Here is a 20,006-nt window from a genome sequence, read left to right on the forward strand (position 1 = left end):
TCTATCATTTTTGATTTGCAGTCAGAGCAATAGTAAATTGAGTGAGAAAGTTCTGAGTTTTCCAGAAACTGGAAGGTGTAGGAATTTTCTTAAGAAATCCTTCTCTCATAGCAACCCATCCCGGTTTCTTGATGAAGGAGTTCGGATAAGTATATGAAGTTTGGAGTGTTTATTACAACTCTCAGACCTTTTGAAATTTACCCATCAGAAATACATTCTGTTTTTATGTGTGCAGTTAATATAGATTTAAATATGTACTTGCCTTCTGAATTTTATTATAGATACACAGATATAGACACCTTATGTTTGCTTCAATAGAAGGATCTAAGAAATAAACATTTTCCTTGAACTCTAATCACAGTTAACAAAAAAGTTCTCTGGATCTAATGGCAACTTTCAAGCAGCCACATACTAAACAAAGAAACCCAGCATCTCTCCATAGCTTTTCCTTGTCCATCTCCCAGAAAATCAGCTGTTCTTATTCAAAAGGGGTTTCCATTTTGTGAAGTATTTAAAAGGCAGTAAAGGAGAGTTAATAATTGGAGAAATATGATGGATAAGAATTGCATTTCAAACTTCTACTCTTGACACAGTCAGAGTCCAACGCTGGAGCTAATGGGTCGCTATGCTGTCCACTGAGAGACTAAGAGTCAAACAAACAAAAAGTTTGCTCAGATAAGAGAAAGAGTCCATCAAGGAAAATAAGAAGATAGGGGAGAGAGACTAAAAGAAAGCTATAGTGTTTCCAACAGTAAACATTTTATTTGGCCTTACAATAGGCAGGAAAACCGTCTATTCTTTGTTATTTTCTATCTGTTAGTATTTTAACTGATAAAAGACTGAAGTACTTTATTTCTCTTTGCTCTGATTTGGGAAGAAAGGATGGGACTTCAGAAGCACTTATTCTTAAGAAGACCTTTGTATTTCAGGCACTCGTAACAGTGATGAACCCACAGATGGGTTCAAAATGTTACCTCTGCATTTATCAATCCAAATAAAATGATTGTTATCTAATGACTGGAAAATAGATGTAAATTTTTCTAAAAGTAAAACCAACAATCTGTTATTTGTGCTACCTGGAAGTGGAGAAAGAATAACTAAGTTTCACAAATAGTACAAAAGCTGACTTCATTCAGTGGTTTCCAGCTTCTCTTAAGCATAATCTATTATTTGAATAGTTAACCAGAAACTAAACGAATCAGCTTAAGTTTTAACTTTTTCTTCTTTCAGCTCTAAGTCCCTGTGGAAAAAGATATTAAAGTACAAGGAAAAGACCATAAGTCTTGCAGGAAGTAAAACATGAAGAGAAAAATGTGGAGAGACAAGTAAACTGTGTTTTTCCCCAGTCTCAGAATTTATCCCGCTCTGTGTAACCCCAAAGTGACTCTAAAGGCACAACCTGTGTGTGTAGCCTGGACCCCACATGCTCTGCTACTGGGCTTGAGTCATTAATCTTCTGGCCACCAATTTTTCTCTCAAAAATTACATGAGCTTCCTCCATCAATAAATATCTTTAGTGCTCTATCCATTAATTTCCCATCCACTGAATAAAGGTTACGACAACTATTCGTGAGGTTAGGTTTGTTTAAAAAATACAGTTTACATCAATTAAGTGGTGTACATTAGGGAATTAGAAGGAGAACAGAGAAGGCAGCAGTGTATGCTTCCAACCCAACTTCAGGGGCTGGGACAAGGTGAAACTACAGGGATCACAAACTGAAGATACTAAATAGGAATGAAAGTGGCTGGTCCCACATGTATCACAGCCTACCATTTCCAGAGACACAGCTCTCAGGTTCCAAAGGGACTAGTTGACTTCAATTGTAAGATGGTTTTCTAGATCCCACAGCCTTTCTCAACAACAGTTTGCAAGAGAATTAGCCATACAGAAAATTATTTGAGTGACTATTTTTTCAATTTTCCCAAGGGTTGTGCATAACTAGTACTATTCTAATTGCACAGGAGAGAAATTAACTCATAACATTAATGCTTTAGGGTAGGTGTTGACAAACTAAGAACACAGCTGCCCACCCGTTTTTGTTAATTTTTTTTGTATTTTTATTTATTTATTTATTTTATTTTGAGTGGAGTCTTGCTCTTTTGCCCAGGCTGGAGTGCAATGGCACAATCTTGGCTCACTGCAACCTCTGCCTCATGGGTTCAAGCAATCCTCTCACCTCAGCCTCCCAAGTAGCTGGGATTACAAGTGTGTGCCACCACACCTGGCTAATTTTTGTATTTTTAGTAGAGATGAAGTTTCACCATGTTGGCCAGGCTGGTCTCGAACACCTGACCTCAGGTAATCCACCCACCTCAGCCTCCCAAAGTGCTGGGATTACAGGTGTGAGCCACCGCACTCAGCCCTGTTTTTGTAAATATGGTATTGTGGTAACACAGTCATGCTCATTCATTTTTGTATTGACTATGACTGTTTTGAAGCTATAATGGCGAAACTGAGTAGATACAGATATGTCATTGCTTACAATTGCATATAAACTTTGGAAGAGTAAACAAGAAATTGGTTGTATTATTTGTTCCTAATGAGAACTAAGGGTCTGGGAACAATTGTGGGAAGGAGACTTTTGAACATACAGCCTTTGGGCATAAGCCACCATGCCCAACCCCAAGTCTCTTCATAGAGGAAAATATTAATACTTTGTCTCAGTTGAATGTATGTTAAATGGAACCAAATTGATTCCTTTAAAAATTTATAGCCGGGAGCAGTGGCTCACGACCACGGGCCCAGCACTTTCGGAGGCCGAGACAGGTGGATCACTTGAGTCCAGGAGACTGGCCTGGGCAGCCTGGAGAAACCCTGTCTCTGTGAAAAATAAAAAAGTTAGCCGGTGATGAGCACCTGTGGTCCCGGTTGCTAGTAGGGAGGTGGGGGGCAGTGCTGAGGTGGGAGGATCGCTTGAGCTCAGAAGGTGGAGGTTGCAGTGAGCCGTGATCTTGCTCCACTGCACTCCAGCCTGGGTGACCGAGTGAGGCCCTTCTCAAAAAATAAAATAAAATAAAATAAAATAAAATAAAATAAAATAAAATAAAATAAAATAAAATAAAATAAAATAAAATAAAAATTATAAACAAGGAAAAGTCTTAGTTCATAGATGAAATGATTAGACATTCTTCTCTGGAGTAATAGAAATCGGTCCTTTTTGGCTGAGAACCAACATCTTTGCAGCCTTAAGCCACCTGAAGCTTAATTGGCACGAGAACGTAGTTAGAAAACTCCTCTTTGTTACTGAGAAGCAAATTCCAGAGGTTCATCTGCCAGCACTAACTTGGATCTGAGGGGTAGATACCTTTGCTCAAAAATGCAAATCTTCAGAGCTTGCGGAAGTGGACGAATAACTACATAGGCAAAGAAAATGGCATCTCTGTCTCCGCAAGCTCCCTCTAGCAGGCTGGGATTTTTCGTGGTCAGCCTGTCTGAAGCTCTACAGAAACGTTCAGCCTAAGAGGTTTGTGTGCTTGGACGAACCCCAGGGTGGACGCCACACACTTGAGGATGAAGGCATTCCTTTCACGTCAGGGAACTTTGGAATTTCCCTCACTGTGATTTGTATTGTTTTCTCTTCGTGTTGGGATGAGTCCTATCGGTTTGTTTGTTTGTTTGTTTGTTTTGTTTTGTTTTTGGTTTTGCTAGAATTCCTTAGATCTTACCCTGAGCCTCTTATTCCCTAAGCAGATGTCTTTGGTTAGATTTTTGAAATGTCACCATTACCTTCATTTGATACTGGAAGAACTACATTGGCATCCTGTCTCTGCATCTGGGTAGATTTTACTCCCAAGTGTTTATTGTGAGCAAGACTAAGTGCTTGCCTTACGTGGCCTCATGGAGTTCTCCCATGACGCCATCCTCCTGGAGACTCCATAGCTGCCTCTGCTTCACAGTTAAGGAAACTGGGGCAGAGAGTATTCAAGGAATTTGCCCAGTGTCTTGGTACCTCACTTTGGCATTTCTTGGAATACCGATTCATTAAATCTGTTTTATGTATGTAAAAAATATATAGAGATAGAGCTGGGTGCAGTGGCTTACACCTGTAATCTCAGCACTTTGGGAGACCCAGGCGGGTGGATTACCTGAGTTCAGGAGTTCAAGACCAGCCTGACCAACATGGTGAAACCCTGTCTCTACTAAAAATACAAAAATTAGCCGGATGTGGTCGCGGGCGCCTGTAATCCCAGCTACTTGGTAGGCTGAGGCAGGGGAATCGCTTGCACCCAGAAGGCGGAGGTTGCAGTGAGCCGAGATTGTGACACTGCACTCCAGCCTGGGCAACAAGAGTGAAACTTCATCTCAAAACAAAACAAAACAAAAAATATACAGATAGATAGAGAGATAGATATATAGATAGATATACAAATATAGTATCTTTCGAACTTCAAACCATGTGATATAATGCATAATTCAACAAATAAATTTTAATTAAATTAAATCCTTAAAATTTAAAAAAGTAAAATATGCTCTATGATTTGTATGAATTACGTATCCATTAACTAGCTGTTTTTAAATAGTTAAAGGAAAAAATGGACAAAAAATTGGATTAACTCCCAAAAAATGTCTGTTGGTAGTTCTTTTTTTCAAGTTCATGCCCTTCTAATATAAAAGAAATCCAATTTCAGTTATCAAATATAACCTTTTACTCCCTTGGAATTTGCCACTTGCTTTCTCTTGTAATTCTCTTCAAATCTTTGGTAGTTTTAAGTCTATTTTTGTATAATTTATCTTTTCTTTTAACTACTTTTCACTTAACATTTTCACTTAACATTCCGTAAGTCACAAAGTTCTCGACAACACATGGAAAATAAAGTATACAGCCAATTTTACAAGGATTAATAAAGATGTTAAAGTTTGAGAAGATATTATTCCGACCTGAGAGTGTTTCAGAGTATATGAAAATGCTGAGCGATATGAAGACAAAACCTGCTTATCCTTAGCACACAGGCTGAAGTGGGAATTAGTCAGAGGAAGCTATGCTATACTGTTTTAACAAAAATTTAAAAAGAGGAGAAAAAGAAAAGTCTCAGCACCTGAGAGCATATATTATTTCTCATGTTGAACATGGTTGACAATTTGGTTTTATGGATGGGTTACTTACGTCCAAGTGGGGACTCAGAGACAAAGACTGCTTCCATTGTGATGTTGCCGCTTCAACATGTTATCCATAAGAAAGGGAGAGAAATGTAAGTAAGATTTTTATGAACCAGATCTGAAAATACATACATCGTTGCCACCAATATCCCACTGGCCAGAATTAGTGATATGATATCCTACCTAGCTGCAAGAAAACTGGGAAATGCATCTTCCAATGTGCTCAGGACAAAAATAAAATGGTTTGATGAACACATAGCATTGTCTTTGTCCTGTTGAGAAATCAAGAAAACACACAACTTATAACAAATACATTTCTTTTTCTTTTTTTTTTTTTTTTTGAGACAGAGTCTCGCTCTGTCGCCCAGGCTGGAGTGCAGTGGCGCGATCTCGGCTCACTGCAAGCTCCGCCTCCCAGGTTCACGCCACTCTCCTGCCTCAGCCTCTCCGAGTAGCTGGGACTACAGGCGCCCGCCACTACGCCCAGCTAATTTTTTTGTATTTTTAGTAGAGACGGGGTTTCACCGTGGTCTTGATCTCCTGACCTCATGATCCACCTGCCTTGGCCTCCCAAAGTGCTGGGATTACAAGCGTGAGCCACCGCGCCTGGCAACAAATACGTTTCAATGATGATTTTACTCAACACTGCCAAATTCAAAATGATTTTCCATAGATTATTATTGACATCAGAATACTCACATGATCTTACTGGAATTTTTTTTTTTTAGATAGAGTTTCGCTCTTGTTGCCCAGGCTGGAGTGCAATAGCACAAATCTCAGCTCACAGCAACCTCCGCCTCCCAGGTTCAACTGATTCTCCTGCCTCAGCCTCTCGAGTAGCTGGGATTACAGGCATGCACCACCACGACCTGTTAATTTTGTATTTTTAGTAGAGATGTGGTTTCTCCATGTTGGTCAGGCTGGTCTCGAACTCTCGACCTCAGGTGATCCACCCGCCTCAGCTTCCCAAAGTGCTGGGATTACAGGCATGAGCCACCATGCCCAGCCAAGAATTTGCTTTTTTAAAAGAAACATTTAACTTGTATGGATTCTCAAATACCTCTCAGGTTGATTCCTGAGCTTACCTTTTTACATTTATAGCAGACAAATATGGACTCAAGAAATAGATAGGCAAGTATAAACTGCTTTAAAATTTAGTAACATTTGTATCAATTTGGTAAAGTATAATTATAAAAAAGTGCATAATGTTCATTCATATGCAAACCTTCATATGTTATTCTGAGTTAACTTTGTGTATGTGTGCCTTATTTTTTAAATGAAATTGTGTCTTGCAAAAAACATAGTTTGCTTTTTTCCTGCAATAGTGCTTTGTATAGTATCAGTGTTGCTAGGATTAACTAAGATAGTACTTTTCTTCCTCAAGAGACCTTAGGTTGCACTACAATATTTATTTTTAGCACATAAATTATGAGGGAAATTAAATTACATTTGTTTCAGTTACACATTGATTTAGTAAACAAATATTTATTGTGATAAACGTGTGTGATATCAACAGTATTGTGAATCTGGAAATACCTAGAAGAGGATATAAAAGGAAGAGGCCAGGCATGGTGGCTCATGCCTATAATTCCAGTAATTTGAGAGGCCAAGGCAGGAGGATCACTTGAGTATAGGAGTTCAAGACCAGCTTGGGCAACATGGTGAAAACCTGTCTCTGGTGAAAACCTGTCTCTACTAAAAATACAACAAATTAGCTGGGTGTGGTGGCACATGCCTATAGTCCCAGCTACTCCAGAGTCTGAGGTGGGAGAGTCATCTGAGCCTGGAAAGTCGAGGCTACAGTGAGCAGTGATGTGTCGTGGAGTGAAAACCTGTGTAAAATAAGAAGAAGAAGAAGAAAGAAGAAGAAGAAGAAGAAGAAGAAAGAAGAAGAAGAAGGAAAGGAGAGAGAGGGAGGGGGAGGGGAGGGGAGGGGAGGGAGGGGAGGAAGAGGGGAGAGGGGGAGGGGAGGGGGAGGGAAAAGGAGATCCTGCAAAAGTTTTGCTTGAAATAATTAACAACATCCTACCACATGATGCTGGGTTGAATTAGGTCTCAGGCCATTATCATTACAAAGCCTATCCCATTTCTTTTCAAGGAACGTAACATCATATGCTAAGAAATATATTTACTCTTCGCCAGGCACTGTGGCTCACGCCTGTAATCCCAGCACTTTGGGACGCCAAGGCAGGCAAATCACCTGAGGTCAGGAGTTCAAGACCATCCTGGCCAACTTGGTGAAACCCTGTCTCTACTAAAAATACAAAAATTAGCAAGGCGTGGTAGCAGTTGCCTGTAATCCCAGCTACTTGGGAGGCTGAGGCAGGAGAATCACTTGAAAGGAGGTGGAGGTTGCAATGAGCCAAGATCGCGCCACTGCACTGCAGCCTGGATGACTCTGTCTCAAAAAAAAAAGAAAAAAAGAAATACATTTAGTCTTCTCTCACCTTCTAGCAAGACTGTAGACTCTGCTGACAAAATGAGTACTTTTGTATATATCTATTTGTTTGTAGCTTATGTTTTTTGTTGTTCAGCTTAATCAAGAATTGGACTACTATATTAATTTTAAATCCAGTAACCAATGAACTTGACTACTAGGAACTTTATATAGTTATGCCTTCAATATGTGACTGTCTGAATTATCAAAGCACATTTAATTGTTTAAGCTTATATGGTGAATCATTAAAAATACATTTGCAAATGTAAGGTCAAAATGAGTTTTGGGCTAGGTGCAGTAGCTCATGCCTGTAATCCCAGCACTTTGGGAGGTCAACGTGGGTGGATCATTTGAGATCAGGAGTTCAAGACTAGCCTGGCCAACATGGTGAAACCCTGTCCTATTAAAAAATACAAAAATTAGCTGGGTGTAGTGATGCGCATCTGTAGTCCCAGCTACTCAGGAGGCTGAGGCAGGAGGATTGCTTGAACGCGGGAGGTGAAGGTTGCAGTGAGCCAAGATCGCACCATTGCACTCCAGCCTGAGTAACAAAGTGAGACTCTGTCTCAAAAAAAAAAAAGAGTTTTGACCTTATAGGCTTCCATGCATGTTTTTAAAATGTTTAATCCCATCCTGTCATAACTAAATGCCTGAGAACTGAATATCAGGAATAGATTTAATTTCTGGTAGTTAGATTTTTCTAAACTTTTATTAAAATTAACACTGTGGCAGCCACCAAAATGAAAATCTGTATTTGTCCTGTCATATGACCCTTCCTAATGGCAAAAGACGTCCTAAAATTTTTTCACATCCAAATACAGAGGTTTTCTAAGTAAATTAACTCTGTCCAGGAAAATGCTTAGAGAGCTCTTAAAGGCAATCTGTAAATGAGTCGATGGTTACATCAAAATCACTTGGGAAGCCTTTATAAAACATGAACTCTAGAGTCTTGCTCCCCAGCAGTATGATTTAGTAGGTCTAAAGCAGAACCTGGAAATTTGTATTTCTGAAAAGTCCGGGGGGTTGCCAGGCTGCCAAATTTAGGAAGCACTGCTTTATACTACTCGCCCTCCTTGAAACATCAACGCAAGACAACATTTGTAGGAGCACAACATTGCTCATACGAGACTTCAAAAAGGAGAAGCAAGCTAGAGCTCAGATTACATAAGACTTTAAAAATTACATTCAGAAATCAAACACATTAAAAAAATTGACCTTCATAGGTAAAGTAATCAAACCATTCAGGTTGAAGTAAGAAAAACCTTTCTACCCACATCTAAGATTTCAAATTACCTCTCAGTGAGAAGAAAGGCATTCTCCAAAAAGAGAGATAGAAACAGGTTCAGAAAATCATAAATAAGATAAATTTATAGGTGTGGATTTCAGTCCGTAGATCTCAGACCACAAATTTGTGTTTACAAGAAGGGCATTGAAAATTTTAACCTCAGGGGTTTAGCCTTGGGGATTTTCTGCCTCCTCCTCACTTCCCTGGAAATGTTCCGTGAGTGATTTTAGGACCTTATGCAGTTGCAAGGTTTTTTGAGGAGTCTGGGAACTTGAATGAGCATCTCATAATAATATCCAGGCTCAATGAAAGAATTAACAACTCATCTAACATATGGCACAAGAGATAAAAATTACTCCTTGGGGGTCACAGGCAAAGGTGGGGCCCCTGTACATAGAGGCCCCAGGGTGGCTGCTGTGAAGAATAAAACAACATCTTTTTTAAAAAAGGACTCAAGATTGCCCCTGTCATTTGCCTTACAGGTCCTCAGACTTGTGTGATTTTCTGCAAAAAAACAGGGAGAGAAGAGGGAATAAAATTATGTACATTCCAGGCCAGGTGCGATGGCTCACTCCTATAATCCCATCGCCTCGGGAGGCTGAGGTGTGAGGATTGCTGGAGCCCAGAAGTTCAAGACCAGCCTGGGCAACAGGGTGAAACCCCATCTCTATATTTTAAAAAAAAAAAAAGAAAAGAAAGAAAGAAAAGATTACATTTTGAACAGATATATTTTAAATAAAAGCCTGGAAAAGACAGAATGACCTTGGAGTCTTCTGGAAAGAAAGAGAACATGTTTACTTGTCCCTTTGTCAGTCTAAGTCTTGGAATTAGTTCTGTGTAGGAAACTCAAAGCTCTTCTTAGAAACACAATGCCCATACTGAAAGAGTTGCCGGCCACAGCAAACATTTTTTATCAAGGAAAAAAATCCTTTGCACTTAAGAAAAAATACAAAAACAAAAGTACTTTGCTGTCATTGCACTCTTGCTGCAGTTTAAGTAACATAACTCTAAATAGTTTAGACCATATGGAGAACACATTTTGGAAACCTGTAATCAAATTATACAGGCTTCTCAGCTTTCAGCTTTCACTAGTTCTATGGGTCAACTAGGAGTAATTTCACCAATTACATCATAGCATCATCATGTAAGGAAAGAATTCAGGGGAAAAAAAAATCTGTAATTTTGATTAGGTATCCAATTAAGTCTCTTGCTGTACATACCAAAATATATCTTCCCTGGCCTAATCACTTAAGAAACTTAAAATATACTGTCGAAAAAGAAAGTCTTCATTCATCTTCATTTTGCAGTATATGTTGTTGGAGATTAAATGATTTCAGTTGGATTTTTTTTTTCAGTTTTCCTAAAATGAATTATAACATTTTGCCCTTTGTACATTAGAGATGAGAAACTGTATTAAAAACTGGGCTTCATTCCATATACCAAAGGAAAGCATCAATATTCCCACTTTATCTTCAGTATTTCCTCCATTACTCATCAAATTACTTTCCTTTGTCTTTTTTTTTTTTTTTTGAGATGGAGTCTTGCTCTGTCTCCCAGGCTGGAGTGCAGTGGCGCAATCTCGGCTCACTGCAACCTCCGCCTCCAAGCAATTCTCCTGTCTCAGACTCCTTAGTAGCTAGGATTACAGGCACACGCCACCACACCGGCTAAATTTTGTATTTTTAGTGGAGACGGGGTTTCACCATATTGGTCAAGCTAGTCTCGAACTCCTGACCTCAGGTGATCCACCCGCCTTGGCCTCCCAAAGGGCTGAGATTTTTTTACAGGCGTGAGCCACCGCGCCTGGCCATCCTTTGTCTTTTCATGAAACTGTATACAAAGAACCTTGGAGACCCGAAGCATCTGCATTTCTTCCCTGTACCACCACCATCTGAGCCCCGGAGATAATAATCACTCACTAACATGTGGGAAGCAGCCTCCCAGTCTCACTGGCTCTCCTCCACGTGTTCTCCACCATGGAGCTAGTGTACTGTTCAAAAATTTGGTCATTACTCACAGGACTCCCAGTCATCCCATCTACCTCCCAACCTTCCCTATCCCACAATAGACACCCCCTAAAACTCTCCAGTCTTTCCACTGTAGTTATGATGAAGTTAAAACTCCTTAATTTCTCCAGAAGGCTGTGCAAAATCTGGTGTCTGTGAGGGCTCCTGCCCTCATCTCAGACTGTGCCCGCCTTCACTCCCAATCTTGGTCCCATTGACCATCTTTATTAAGTTCCTGGCATTCTCTAGGCTCTTTCACCTTTCCGCCTACATTTCTTTGTGCCTAAAATGCTCTTTCCTCCCTCCATCAGGCTGACTTATCTTTTGTGGCACTTTTCCACAGATGTCAATGCTCTGTGTTTTGAATAAATCTCTAGTGGATTCTATTTGGATGTCTTCTTGATTGGTTTGTCTTAATGAACACTTCACTTCTGTTCCACTAACTATAATGGTACCTTCATGTTGGTATGAAACACGATTGCATTCAAAATACTTTTTTAAAATTCTGATTTTGAAGAAATGAGATGAGACTCCCTCTGGATAAAAAAAAAAGTAAAGCTAGTGTTCACATGCAGAATGTTTTTAACTTGTAATACACCTGAACCTCTGTGTCCCATAAAGGAGCAGAAACATGAACGCAAAGTGAGACTCAGATGGGGAAAAAACCTGCCACTCATATGCTGGAATAAAGAAATGTGGATAACTGCAAGTGTGTGAAGGCTTATCTGAGCAGTCTTGTGAAATCTGTCATTTCCCTTCACCACAGTTAAATGGACCCCAATTAGGAAATAGGCCCAATTATTGGATCCTAATTATTGGAAATGGATCTCACGCTATTTAATCTCTCGAATTGGAAGTACATGTAAAGAAAGCGAGTCCACCATTAACCTGAATCTTGAAAGTCAGGTGTGCTCATCAACATCAAGGTGGAAGAAGTTCTTTCTCTTCTACCGAATCTGAAGAATGAGGTCCTGAAGCTTTTCCAAGAGCTAACACTTTCCTAAAAGGCCCTCTGATGACTTATCAGTGTTTATTTGTCTTTGTTAGTTAATGATGGTGGCAGGGGACAGTAGTTAGATAAACTCCATATCATTGTTTTAGTGTCTCTTAAGTGAGTGGCAAAGGGTCTGGGAATGTAGATCAATAGAATCTACATTTTTCCTCAGTGATTTAAGAAAGACTGTTTAAGGTATCTATAGAGACCAGAAGTAAATTGATGAGTAAATTTATTGAGTACTTCTGGGCACTGTTTTGGGATCATATCTTGAAATAGATCAAATCATGAAACTGGTAGTGACATTTTCACGTTCATTTGTTTGACTTGTATGGAAGAACGGTGATGATTTATTTCTTCTTTGAAAGCATAATGATAAATATAACTTAAACAAAACATTAAAAGCTGGGTTTCTCTGGACCTAGGAACACATTCTGTTTTAACTTTAGCACAAAATCAAAGGTTTATTCTGTCAGGATCAGAAGATGCACAATAAATGTCACCAGACTATACACATAATCTAGTAACACACAAAGCTAGAATATCATGTAGCTTACTAAGAAAAATCTAAATTCCTTTTTAATTTCCAGGCTTTGGTGATTTAACAAATAAACCATTGTGCTCTCTTTTAATATGAAAAATTTTCATTTTAAAGTAGATTTGTACAAATTTATGAGCAAAAATAAAAGGTTGTAAAGTTCAGTTTGATAAATGATACCCAAATAACTAAAATCAACAACCCCTGGAATAAAATGTTGCACAGTTAATGAAAATAGCATAGCATTCAGACCTAACAGATGAAACCACACATGCAATTAGGTCTTAAACTGAGCTACATATAGCTCGGCTCAGCTTGTAACCATGTGTGATTTTTTTTTTCTTTTATTTTGAGACAGAGTCTCACTCTGTTGCCTACGCTGGAGTGCAGTAGTGCGATCTTGGCTCGCTCCAATCTCTGCCTCCTGGGTTCAAGCAATTCTCCTGCCTCAGCCTCCCAAGTAGTTGGGATTACAGACACGTGCCTCCACACTAGCTACTGTTTTATTTTTAGTAGAGATGGAGGCTTCACCATGTTGACCAGGCTGGTCTCAAACTCCTGACCTCAAATGATCCACTGGCCTCGGCCTCCCAAAGTTCTGGGATTACAGGCGTGAGCCACTGCACCCGGCCTGAGTTTTCAGTAACATAAAGGAAAGATCTATTAAAATGTGGTTGTTACTATTATGCACCGCAATTACCAAGTAATTCCAAAGACACTTTTTATAATGACTTTGAGATACAAATTAAAATTTTTTTCTAATATCAACAAATTAATCATTTCTAATAAGTCCAGGATTAACTATTTTACCTACCATTTCAGGCTACTATATGCTAAACCATACTGTCATTTTACTATTTCATTTTGCAAGGCCTTAAAGTGACAGACAGGAAAACAACTTTTTTTTTTTTTTTTTGAGATGGATTCTCGCTCTGTCACCCAGGCTGGAGTGCAGTGGCGCAATCTCGGCTCACTGCAACCTCCGTCTCACGGGTTCACGCCATTCTCCTGCCTCAGCCTCCCGAGTAGCTGGGACTACAGGCGCCCGCTACCACACCCGGCTAATTTCTTATATTTTTAGTAGAGACAGGGTTTCGCCATGTTAGCCAGGATGATCTCGATCTCCTGACCTTGTAATCTGCCCGCCTAGGCCTCCCAGAGTGCTGGGATTACAGGCGTGAGCCACCGCGCCCAACCAGGAAAACATCTTATATGTGATGTGGAATTGTGTCATGGCTCAGTGAAGGGAGAAGACTTCATATTATTTATATATGATGCCTTTTGGGAAAAGTAAAAAATTAAAATATTCTCTATATTTCATTTGGCTGTGTCGTAATTTTTATTAAATAAAAACATAATTTTTAAAAGATATTAATCATAAAATAATAGATGATATATATACATGTAACTTAACCTGTATGTCAATTGCCAAAATATTTTCTGGTTTGGTACTTTAAAAACTTCTATTGGCTGAGTAGAGTGTCTCCCACCTATAATCCCAACACTTTGGGAGGCCAAAGTGAAATGATTGCTTGAGCCCAGGAGTTCGAGGCTGCAGTGAGCTATGTTCATGCCATTTGCACTATATCCTGGGCAACAGAGCAAGATCCTGTCTCTAAGAAATAAATAAATAAAATAATATAAATAATATATAATATATAATATTTATATTATTTTATTTATTCAATAAAATGTAAATGAACACATGTAAACATCAACCAGGAAGAGTTTTTCCCATAGGTAATATACAAACAAGCCATAATTCCTGGTTTCCAGCGTTTTTGTTTTTTGCTCTTTGTTTTGAGACAGAGTCTCACTCTGCTGCCCAGGCTGGAGTGCAGTGGTGTGATCTCAGCTCACTGCAGCCTCTGCCTCCTGGGTTCAAGCAATTCTGCCTCAGCCTGTCAAGTAGCTGGGATTACAGAAGCGTGCCACCACACCCAGCTAATTTTGGTATTTTTAGTAGAGACAGGGTTTTGCCATGTTGGCCAGGCTGGTCTCAAACTCCTGACCTTAAGTGATCTGCTCGCCTCAGCCTCCCAAAGTGCTGGGATTACAGGCGTGAGCCACCGCGCTCAGCTCCAGTGTCTTCTAGTAGAGCTAATCATTTTCCAGTCACTTTATTCTGTCTCATGATAGATGCCTAATATTAGGTAACCACTGCATATATCATCTCATATTGTGCTTTAAGCTCATAAAGAACACGGTTCATACTTGAAACCTATATAGCAACAATTCTGACATGAATTCAGTGCACATTCATGAAAAAAAGTTAAAAATCTGCAATTTCCCAATATTTGTGCAGGCTCCATAAAATGTACTAAAAGACCTCTCAGTTTTTCTCTGCTATTTCTCCAGTGTATGAGTAAATCTGTTCGAGTTAGGTCTGGGGAAAGGAGTTACATTAGTGATATGCCAAATCTAGTAAAAGTAACTAAAGGGATAAGGTAAAATTTCCCAATTTAAATTTAAATTAAGCTGAATGTTTCAAAAGAGGAAATACTGTTTTTGAGGCAGAATTGGCTCTAGAGTAGAGGTAAAATGGATTCCAGAAGATGATGTACTGATTAATATATATGAAACCTCAAACTGTTCCCTCAAAAAGTGAGAAAATAAGAAATAACCTGATGCATTTAACAGCTTTGTTTTCTATCAAGGAACGACTTCTATAGATGATGAACTACAGGTATAAAACACTTCTTATGTAAAAGGGACTGCTTTTCCAAATATGAGGTTGCACACTGGGCTTCAGAGACTGCTTTTGTCTTTCTGGGAAAGCATGTTCCTTTCCAAAATGGTAACATTCTCAAGACCATTTTTTAATACTGCATTTTAAAGACTAAGTTCAGGTTCATATCCCTTATCATAATTCCAAAATCCAAAAATCTGAAAATTGAAAGTTTCCTCTGCATTCATAAGGTACGAAAACCTTGCCAAATGTGATAATAAAATCTCATTTGAACTAATAAAGCTATTTATAACCTTTTTTCCTCTGATATTTCATAAGACAATCATTAAAGGAGATCAACAGTATAGTATGTGGTTAAGCATCTTGAGTCAGTCCTAGCTTTGTTACTGTCTTTAAGACCATGGACAAGTTATTCAACATCTCTCAGCCCATCTTTGTTTCATCATGGGAAATATAATGGTCTTAATTCACAGCCAGCTACTACTCTTAACATTACTTTTGGGAAGTTTAAAAGCTATAGTGTATATAAAGCACAGTGACTGGCCCATAAGAAAAAAAAAATCAGTAAATGGCAGCAATTAGCAATATCCATCCTATAAAATATCTTGATAGTTTTTCTATGCCCCATTGTTTAAATTTTGTCTCCAAGGCAATTTTGTTTGTGTTACCATTTTAATTCTCCAATTCATGATAGCTTTTTCTTCTTTGAAACTGTTTCTTCATTCCAGTATTAAACAAACATTCTTCCAAATATGCCTTTACCCATTTTTATGTGTAGTAAATACACAAAAGGACTTCTGAGGATAATTCAAAATGTCAAAGAATTTGAACTCCTTTTCCCATTCCCAGACATTGTGAGCAGTGAATAAAACTTTTACTTTACCTTTTACTAAGTAATATTACTACTAAGACCGGGAAATACAAAAACAGCTGAAAAGCATGTGGAAATGAACCATGCAGGCAACAGCTCCGAGCACAAGTATTAATCTCAACCACGTTCAATTCTGTTCAGTGGGCAAGAAAACTAGGCAGAAGAGTTGACACAGAGCTGCACTTTATTTAGAAGAAGACAATTCCATCCTATTCCAAGGACTAGGGTGCTCAGTGCCTTTTAGACAGCTATATTGTAGATTACATGACAGGAAGAGAAAGGGACAATGTACCTTTTTAACTAGTTTGCAAACTTCCCAGGCTAAACCCTAGGAATGTGTTTTTATGGAAGCTGTGATCATTCCACAGGAGATGGCCACAGCTATGTTTACTTTTGGGGGTTTTCATGCCTTCCCAACAGTTTTTTTGTTATCATGAATACTGGCTGTTATTCATATTAAAAATAAGTGTGCCTCAGAGTCAGAAAAAACTATGCCAAAGGGATTTAGAAGAAAAAAAAAGTACCTACGATGCACATTAGCGAGAAACCAGATAAAGCTGCCCCTTTTTAAAAGAAGTACATACAAATTACATGAGGTAACCGTTCTAAAATATAAGATCACTGAGAACATTCAGGAATTTTCGCTGTCACAGGCCGATGATGGAAAACTTAGTAACGTTGAATGAAATCAGTTGATTTGATCTGGCTTTCTACAATTATTTTGGGCATCACGCTTTTTTTTTTTTTTTAATGGAAGGGAAGGAAGTTTTGATTTTATAAGAATTGCCTTTATCCCCAAATCTACCTGGCAAGTTATTAGTATGGCCCCACCCAAACCAGCTATAGCCAGTCGTTGGGTTGATGGACGAGTGAACACTTTTACACTTATTTATATGAAGATAAATGATAATATGTAACTTCAGATAGAAAACTCCAGTCCTAAGCTCTATAAATGTTCTCTGTGAATCCCCTCTTGCTTAATTAAATGTTAATCATGCCTACGTTTTGTTGGAGGTCACTCAGCTTCATAAAGGGTCATGAGGATGAGACCTCATGGACTGGAACCCAAAGGAAAATTTACAAGGGGAAAGAAAGGTACTTCATTTATATTCAAGCTTTCTTCAAATTATTTGTAAGTAGCATTTTAGGTCCACCTTTTTTTCCCAAAAATTTGATATGTAGTCAAGTCCTGATTAGCATTCCCTAAAGATAAATACAATTTAATGCTTATAAATTTTCCAATTTCTTTAAACTTTCTAGAATTTCCTTTTATCAACATTTACCAGCCCAGAGCAAATACATTATTTTATTCATATCATAAAACATATTATTCATATTATATGAAACATACATTATTCATATAATAAAACAATTAGAAACAAAAATCATAAATTTTTAGCAGTCTGTGGTTTCTGTTTTACGAGAGTAAAAATCACACTGGTTGCTCCAATATTTACTTAGAAGAATACATTGTGTACACACGGTCACTTTGGCATTTTTGTTCTCTAAAATTTGGAATTTTGGTTTGAAATTTCGCTGTAAACAAAATGTATAACTATTTTCATATTAAGACTGCTGCTGTGCACTTTAGATTGTAGCTAAATCAATTGTACTGTTGCAGCTGTGGTGTGCAAATGAGGTTTCAATGTCTGGCCCCCTTACCCTTCAGACCAGAGCCTAGATTCTGGGTTTTTTTCTTCTTCCTTCTTTTTACCCCCAAGTGACAACCCTATCTAAAACTGTCAGATAAATTATCTGGGTTTTTTCACAATAAGTAGAGCAAGTATGAATAGCACAAAACCTTTCAGCACAAACTAGCCATTTGTTTCTCATTCAGCTCTATACTGCTTTTACAATACCTTCCTGGATGGGGGTGAGAGAATGGGAGGAATAACAGCAATGAACACAGAGGATTAGCTTACTTTCTTCTGTGTTCATCTTTTATGGGCCCTCTTGATGTTTCCTTGATAGATCTTCTCTATTGTATATCTCTATGTACCTTTAAAAACTAATCTGCGTTTTACAAGCCCACTTCTTGTTCAGAGAATAAGTAAAAAGAAGGTTTTTTTGTGATGTGACAGAAACTTTCTCATTGTAATGAGAATAGGGATGGAATCTAGTTAGAGGTCAAATTTACATCTCCTTTCACCTTCTCTGTGATCCATCTACTTCAAAAAAAAAAAAAAAACTGAAAGAAGATACATCTTTTCACCCCCAGTGACCATCTGATAGTTATTTCTAAAGCCAAAAGATTTCAATCAAGCTTTTTTGTGCACACAGGATGTTATATTAATGGAAAGCAATGACAATATTAATGATAAGTCACCATAATTCCTTGAAATGAGGACCAGCATTGGTGAGATCTAGCAGGTGAAGGGAAAGACACCCTACACAGAAGTCAAACCACTTTCCTTCACTTTCTGGTCCACTACGAGTAGAGGGGAAGGAAAGAAGTACTGTAGGGAGCAAATCGAGTTTTATGTGGGTTTTCTGTTGTTTTGTTTCTTCTTTTTCCTTTGAGGATATTGCTTTGGAAATACCCTCACTAATGTGCAAACTCAAATGTTTCAGAACAATAATTATATGTCCAAATCAAAAAAAGGAAACCACAATTGTGTTGACAAAGAGTCTCTCCTGGGCCAAACTCCATTCACGCTCTTCTGAGCTCTTTTTTACTAAGCCCTGATTTGGGGGCTTCCGTGTTTGTGAAGCAGGTTCATGGTGCACTGCTTGCCAACTTGTCTGAGTCCAGTAAAACAGAACACCTATGCACACCACAGTTACATGAAGTGGCTATATTACTTACAGATAGGCAGCAAGGAAATGCAGAAGGCTATTAGTCCTCCAAAGTTGTGGAAAGCTCCCTTGGGCAGATGGAGTCTTGTTTGTGCCTACCCCACTTCCACCACAGCTGAAACTCTGCAAAGCCACCCACCCTGGGTTTTATATCCCAGGGTCTCTTGACACACTAGGCTAACGCATTAAAGGACAGCTTGCTCTGGAGGGCCTGGAACAGAGCCTGGGCTCTTCCGGTCACTTCCTCCTTATCTCAGGATGTGGCACTCCCAGTGCATTCTGCAGTTATGCTTGAGAACTGCAGGTAAGAATGAGGGTGAAAGCCGGGTCAGTCTAAGGCAACCCAGAGAATGACCCTGCGGTGTTGGCCTCTTCATTGTCCAGTTTTAGCAGAAATTCTCATTAGTCAGTTTAACCAGAACTTCCCACCTTCAATATCTGATCACTCTACACACCGAGTTAGGTTTCTTATCCTCCACCAGCCCCCAGGTGATGTCTGATCACCCAGGCCTGTCTTCAGCAAGAATTCTGTTAAGTTGGTTTAGCCAGAATCCCCCCTTACCCTTGATGTTCTTGCTTAGTTTCCACCCACTGAATCCTACCCAGCTCTTTGATTATAAATTCTCACTTTTTCCTGCTGTATTCATGGTTGAGCTCAATCTTTCACCCCACTGCAAGACCCCGGAAGAGCTCTGTACACCTATCTCAATAGTCCCTCCTTGAATAAAGTCTTTCTTACTGCCTTCAACAAGTGTCATGAATAATTTTTTTCATTCACAGAACTAATACTAATCCTCCTGAAACTATTCCAAAAAAACTGAAAACGAGCGAATTCTCCCTAACACATTGTATGAAGTCAACATTACCTTGACACCAAAACCAGACAAGGGCACAACAACAAAAAAAGAAAACTACAGGTCAATATTCCTGATGCAAAATCAGATAGATGCAAAAATCCTTAAATTTAAAAAAAGATGCAAAAATCCTTAAGAAAATGCTAGGAAACCAAATCCAACAGCACATCAAAAAGATAATGCACCACAAGCAGGTGGGATTTATACCAGGAATGCAAGAATGGTTCAATATACACAAATCCATAAATGTGATACATCACATCAACAGAATGAAGGACAATAACTATATGATCATCTCAACAGACACAGAAAAAGCATTCTATAAAATAATTTTTTAGTCTGGCTGTGGTTGCTCATGCCTGTAATTCCAATACTTTGGGAGGGTGAAGTAGGAGGATCACTTGAGACCTAGAGTTCAACACCAGCCTGAGCAACATA

At 38.7% G+C, this 20,006-nt stretch overlaps 1 long non-coding RNA gene across 1 annotated transcript; it reads right to left on the reverse strand.

Moving 5' to 3' along the window:
* Positions 1–519: 519 nt before the first annotated feature.
* LOC131383155 (uncharacterized) lies at positions 520–5,366 on the reverse strand. Its single transcript, XR_009212987.1, has 3 exons — positions 5,282–5,366; positions 5,106–5,155; positions 520–643 (listed from the first exon to the last, which is right to left on the reverse strand). It is a non-coding gene; the product is annotated as an uncharacterized LOC131383155 (long non-coding RNA).
* Positions 5,367–20,006: the final 14,640 nt, after the last annotated feature.

Source organism: Hylobates moloch, unplaced genomic scaffold (assembly GCF_009828535.3).
Source record: "Hylobates moloch isolate HMO894 unplaced genomic scaffold, HMol_V3 SCAFFOLD_3, whole genome shotgun sequence".
In the NCBI taxonomy this organism is placed as follows: Eukaryota; Metazoa; Chordata; class Mammalia; order Primates; family Hylobatidae; genus Hylobates; species Hylobates moloch.